Below are 6,629 nucleotides of genomic sequence, written 5' to 3'. Positions count from 1 at the left end.
AAAAAAAAAAAGAAAAGAAAATCACAGGAGAGATTGGAGGTCAGTTACTGAAAATCAAGCTCTGGACTAAGGAATTCAGATTTACAAGAAAAGAGATTTTATACAATAAATTCCAATTTGTGTTTCATCACAGATAAATTAAGCAGACTTGCTTTAAAAAAAAATAGGTCAACTGTGAACTTTAAAGTGGTTTCAGTACCCAAATTCAGCGTGTGCCAACGTCCCAGCCTGGCTCTAGACCATCACAACAGCATAAATGGAACTTGCTGCACTGGAGATGTCTGTGGTAGATAAAGGGGTCACTTGTTTCCCTCGTGGCTCTTCTAGTAGGCAGAAAGTATGGGACATAAAACAAGGGTAACAGGCAGGGAGAAACAAAGAAACCATCTCTATGAAAAAATACCTGGGAAAAGTTCCTATTCTCTCCAACAAATCTGGCATATTTTGACAGGCCTTCAAACTTAAACAAGAAACACTGAAATGTAGACAAAGCACGACAGAAAGCTCTGAAGGGCACCGAGCTATGGCACTGTAAATAAAAGTCATGCCCACATTATTGGGAATAGAGTCAACAAGCACCAAAACAAAAAGAAAAACAGATTCAAGGACAAAGAGGGGTTAAAATAACAGAGTTGGATGAAAAAGGGAGAACAAGGGAGATAAATGAATGTATCTGTATTAAGTTTCCATGCACATTGATTAAACCAAAGCTTGTTTAAGTGGAATTCAGCCTTATTTAACAAGTGAAAATGAAGGTCAAATTCACTTTTTGTGAAATGCAAAACTTGTCAGGTTCAAGTCCAAACATTTTTATTCATGTGCTGTTTGTAAAGTTCTTAATCAGGGCAGGTGACAGGCATCAGAGCTATGGGGCTTCACCAGCAGGAGGCGGAAAAGAATTGGGGGAGTTAATTGCTGGTTACAGCTAGCTTATGCAAGGAAGAGGAATTCAGTTTCTTACTAATTTCCATTCTCTTCAAGAGATTAAGTACTTCAAATTACTAAAACAAGGTCAAGAAGCTTCAACAACGAGGGCTGTACCCAATTAATTACTTAGTATAGCGAGGAAAATTATGACTTGAATTACTAAACATTGCGAAAACACAAAAGAACACAAAACTATTCGAAAATTTAAATTACACCCATTAACCCAGTAAGTCCACTGCTAGAACTCTGTGCCACTGATAAACTTGAAGAATTATTCAAAGATCTATGTGCTGGATCGGGTATGATGGCTCACATCTGTAATCCTAACACTTAGGGAGTGCAAGATGGGAGGATCACTTGAGATCAGTTCAAGACCAGCCTGGTGAACATAGCAAGACCTGGCCAAGCATAGTGACTCACACCTGTAATCCCAGCACTTTGTGAGGCCAAGGCAGGTGGATCACCTGAGGTCAGGAGTTTCAGATCAGCCTGGCCAACATGGTGAAACCCAGTCTCTACTAAAACAATAAAAATTAGCCAGGCGTGGTGGTGCATGCCTGTAATCCCAGCTACTTAGGAGGCTGAGACAGGAGAATCGCTTGAACCCAGGAGGCAGAGGCTAAAGTGAGCCGAGATCATGCCATTGCACTACAGCCTGGCAACAGAGCAAGACTCTGTCTCAAAAAAAAAAAAAAAAAATCTATGTTCTTATGGGAACACAACCCTAAAAAAAAAGAATTAAAAAAAAAATCTATGTTCAAACATCTTCATAGATGCATCATCCTAGAAGCTACAATATAGCATATTTAATGTAATCCCATGTAGTTTTGAGTGTGTAAGGAACCACCATATATTTATATGTATATATAAATACACCAATTTATGACTGTCCACCTAAGGAAATGTTAACCAGCACTGACTGTGGCAAACAGGGGAAGGCCCTAAGGCTAATTCAGCACCTTCCGTTTGGATTGATCACAAAGCCAGTATTAAGTTTACCTCATTTTGTTTTTATTTCAAGAGAAACAGTTGCTTGATGATACACCTATTTATAAAAACAGAAGGTAGCCAGACACAGTGGCTCACACCTGTAATTCCAACACTTTGGGAGGCTGAGGCAGGAGGATCACCTGAGCCCAGGAGTTTGAGATCAGTCTAGGCAACATGGTGAGACCCTCATCTCTTAAAAAAATAATAATAAACAATAAATAAATAAAATAAAAACAGAAGTTGATGCTCACACAAGGAAGGAAATGAAAAGGATTACTTGAGGTAAATTTGATTCTATAAAAATACTGGCATTTAAGAAAAACAAATTCTTTAACTCTTCCCATGGGGAAAACAAAAAAAAGACAGCTTAATCCTCATTGTAATTATAACAGATACTTTAAAAAATTATCTCTGGGCTGGGCGCAGTGGCTGATGCCTTTAATCCCAGCACTTGGGGAGCCCAAAGCACTTGGATCACGAGGTCAGGAGTTCAAGACCAGCCTGGTTAAGATGGTGAAACTCTACTAAAAACTACAAAAAAAAATCAGCCAGGTGTGGTGGCAGGCGCCTGTTATCCCAGCTACTCGAGAGGCTGAGGCAGGAAAATTGCTTGAACCCAGGAGGTGAAGGTTGCAGTGAGCCGAGATCGCGCCACTGCACTCCAGCCTGAGCGGCAGGGCAAGACTCTGTCTCAAGAAAAAAAAAAGAAAAAAGTTCAGACGGAGAAAAAAGAGTGGTACTTCAATTAGACTAGATAAGAATAAAACTTTTCGAAGTAAGGATCTGACTGATATTTTCATTCTTTCCCTTTTCATATTCCTGCCTTCCATTCACTGGGATAGCTAATAATAATTCATTCACAATTTATCATGTACCAGACACTGTGCTATGAGCTTTACAAAGATGATTTCATTTAATTTTTGAAACAGTGCTATGTGATTGATATTATCATCCCTGTTTAAAGACGAATGTGGGCCGGGTGTGGTGGCTCACGCCTGTAATCCCAGCACTTTAAGAGGTCAAGGCATGTGGATCACCTGAGGTCAGGAGATTGTGACCAGCCTGGCCAACATGGGGAAACCCTGTCTCTACCAAAATTAACTGGGCATGGTGGCAAGAGTCTGTATTCTCAGCTACTCGGGAGGCTGAGGCAGGAGAAATGCCTGAACCTGGCAGGTGGAGGTTGCAGTGAGCTGAGATCAGCCATTGTACTCCAGCCTGGGCCACAAGATTGAAACTCTGTCTCAAAGAAAAAAAAAAAGATGAATGCAAAAGATTTTATTTTCCAAAAATAGCAGCCCCTAGATATGCTATCTCACTGGCTCATTTTCAGTGTGTCTTTGACACTCATCCATCAAGAGCTGGGATCCAGCAGGGCATGGTGGCTCACTCCTGTAATTCCAACACTTTGTGAGGCGGAGGCGGGAGGATCGCCTGAGCCTGGGAGGTTGAGGCTGCAGTGAGCTGTGAATGCACCACTGTATTCCAGCCTGGGTGACAGAGCAAGATCCTGTCTTTAAAAAAAAAAAAAAAAAAAAAAAAGAGTTAGGATCCATGTTCTCTTCCCCTTGAATCTGGGAGACTGCCGAAGCGATGCTATGCCACAGACCAGAAAGGCTAATGCAGCTTTTACCTCATACTTTTGGGATGTTCACTTTAGAAGCAACTGCCATGTTGAGAGGAAGCCCAGGCCACAGGGAGAGACCTTGTGTAGTGTTCTGACTGACACCCAAGCTGAGGTCCCTATGGGCAGCCAGCATCAACTACCAGACATTCGAAGGAAGAAACTTTTAAGATGGCCGGGTGCAATGGCTCACACCTGTAATGCCAGAACTTTGGGTGGCTGAGGCAGGCAAATCACTTGAGGTCAGGAGTTTGAGACCAGCCTGGCCAACATGGTGAAACCCAGTTTCTACAAAAAATACAAAAATTAGTTGGGCATGGTGGTGCACGCCTACAATCCCAGCTACTTGGGAGGCTGGGACAGGAGAATCATTTGAACCCAGGAGGCAGAGGTTGCAGTGAGCCAAGATTGTGTCACTGCACTCCAGCCTGGGCAACAGAGTGAAACTCCGTCTCAAAATAAAAAAGAAACTTTTAAGATGACTTCAGCACCAGCCACCATCTGACTGCATGAGAGACTTCTAGTAAGACCTACCTAGTCGAATCCAGGCAACCTGAAGAACCACAAGAAATACTGACAGTTGTCCGGGCGCCGTGGCTCAAGCCTGTAATCCCAGCACTTTGGGAGGCCGAGGCGGGTGGATCACGAGGTCAAGAGATCGAGACCATCCTGGTCAACATGGTGAAACCCCGTCTCTACTAAAAATACAAAAATTAGCTGGGCATGGTGGCGCATGCCTGTAATCCCAGCTACTGAGGAGGTTGAGGCAGGAGGATTGCCTGAACCCAGGAGGCGGAGGTTGCGGTGAGCCGAGATCGCGCCATTGCACTCCAGCCTGGGTAACAAGAGCGAAACTCTGTCTCAAAATAAATAAATAAATAAATAAGAAATATTGACAGTTGTTCTTTTTTATTATTATTATTATTTTTTTTTATTTTATTTTTCCTTTTTTTTTTCTTCTTCTTTAACAAACTCCTCTGAGCTAAGATAGTTGTTCTTTTAAGCCACAAAATTGAAGTGATCTGTTTCACAGTAATAGATAACCAGAACTATAGGGTTCACTGCCACATTGGGTGCCAGATATAGGATCCAGCCCTACAAGGTTCTGTGAGCCGCTCCCGCTGGTGTGGAGACAAGAAATTGTAGAAATAAAAGACACAAGACATAGAGATAGAGAAAAGAGAGTTTGAGCCCATGGGTCCACTACTACCCAAATCACGGAGACCAGCAGTGGCCCCAAATGCCAAGACGCTCTCACTTTTATTGAGTTGCAAATCTGGGGCAGGGCAGATAGCGCGTGGCAGTGATAGAGTTAAGTATATCACCTGTCATTCAGGTAGGGGCTTAGGAATTTCTGGCAACCTAAGTGAGGTAAGGAGCATAATGCATCAGCATTTTTTCCATGCCTATCAAGAAAGAACTAAAACGTGAAGATTTATATTACTATTACTGATTATCTTTTCTAAGAAGAAAGGAACCAGGTGCAGAAGCAGAACATGAGACTGGACATGGAACGTGACCACTGACGCACAGCATCACATAGAGACAGTTAAGCCCCTGGATGTCTGCAGGCCTGACTGACAGCCGTCAGGCCTACCACAAGAGCTTGGAGAAGCGGAGTTTTCTCCAAACTTCCCCAGGAAGGAGATATCTCGGCCATTTTGGACATCTCCTTCCCTAGTTGGCTAAACAGCGGGTTCTTTCACAGTGCTGGCGCTGTCACACAGCTGAGGTGCCCTCCAGCAGCCCTTATGCAGCGTGACAGAGGGCTTAGAGCATCTTGCCTTAGTGTCATTCATTTTACAATGTTACCCCAGGTTCATACTTCCACCTGAGAGGCATTGGTAAAAGATTTAAGATCACCTATGAATAACTAAGATTACATATGAATAACTAATAACTACTACGGTTATATTTCTAGTTACTTTCTTCTTCATTATTTATATGGAAATAGGCTAAGGCCTTGAAGAAAACCAGCATAAGAAAAAAAGCGAGTAACAGGCTTGAAGCTGCCATGCCCACCAGCTCCAATGCCCACACTCTTAACAACTGTTGAGAGCTCTCCTTGCTCTCTACTGTTGCAAATGACACAAAATAAAAAGGAGGACAGGAATACTCCACAGAATAACACACCTCTAAACACATGGACATTGCCTAGAAAACAAATACAAAAATATACCAAGAAAATCCAGAAAGAAAGACCCCTGTAATAATCTAGCATTCCCAGCCCCACTCTGACCCCAAGCTATGGATCCAATTTCACCATTACTCACTTTTCCCGATCATTCTACTTCTACGAATCTGTCTCTGTGATTTCCAGTTCTGGAATATTCTCTCCATTGTTAACTATTTGTAAATCATTTATTTAATGATCAGGATATAAACCAGGGGGATAAAAGGTTACAATAATTCTTAGGGTAAATTTTAAGGTAGAAGGAAGAAAGGGAGAATAAAAATGTCACCATTAAACCAACTAACCGAAAACTACCAAAATGACCATCTAAAAGAACATACCAAACAATACTAAATAGATTTTAAAAACAAAAGTTTAAAAGATGTAAATTGGCCAGATATGGTGTGGCTCATGCCTGTAATTCCAGCACTTTGGAAGGCCAAGGCAGGCAGATCACGAGGTCAGGGGTTCGAGACCAGCATGGCTAATATGGTGAAACCCTGTCTCTGTCTCTACTAAAAAAAAAATTATCCATGTGTCATGGCACATGCCTGTAGTCCTAGCTACTCAGGAGGCTGAGGCAGGAGAATTGCTGGAACCCGGGAGGCGGAGGTTGCAGTGAGCTGAGATCACACCACTAAGTCACTGCACTCCAACCTGGGAGACAGAGTGAGACTCCATCTCAAAAAAAAAAGTCATTTGGCCTACAGAGGACAGCCAAAAATAAAAATAAAAATGTCATTGTCATGAAAGACACAAAACGCAGGGATACCATATTACATGAAAAGAGACCAAAGAGACATGACAACAGAATGCAATTAGTGATTCTTGATTGATCGTAGAACAAATATAAATAACTATAACAGATGCTATTGGGATAAACGGAAAGACTGAAATACGGACTGTATATTAGAG

This window comes from Cebus imitator, unplaced genomic scaffold, assembly GCF_001604975.1.
Source record: "Cebus imitator isolate Cc_AM_T3 unplaced genomic scaffold, Cebus_imitator-1.0 Scaffold52, whole genome shotgun sequence".
NCBI lineage: Eukaryota > Metazoa > Chordata > Mammalia > Primates > Cebidae > Cebus > Cebus imitator.
This window is presented reverse-complemented; position numbering follows the sequence as displayed.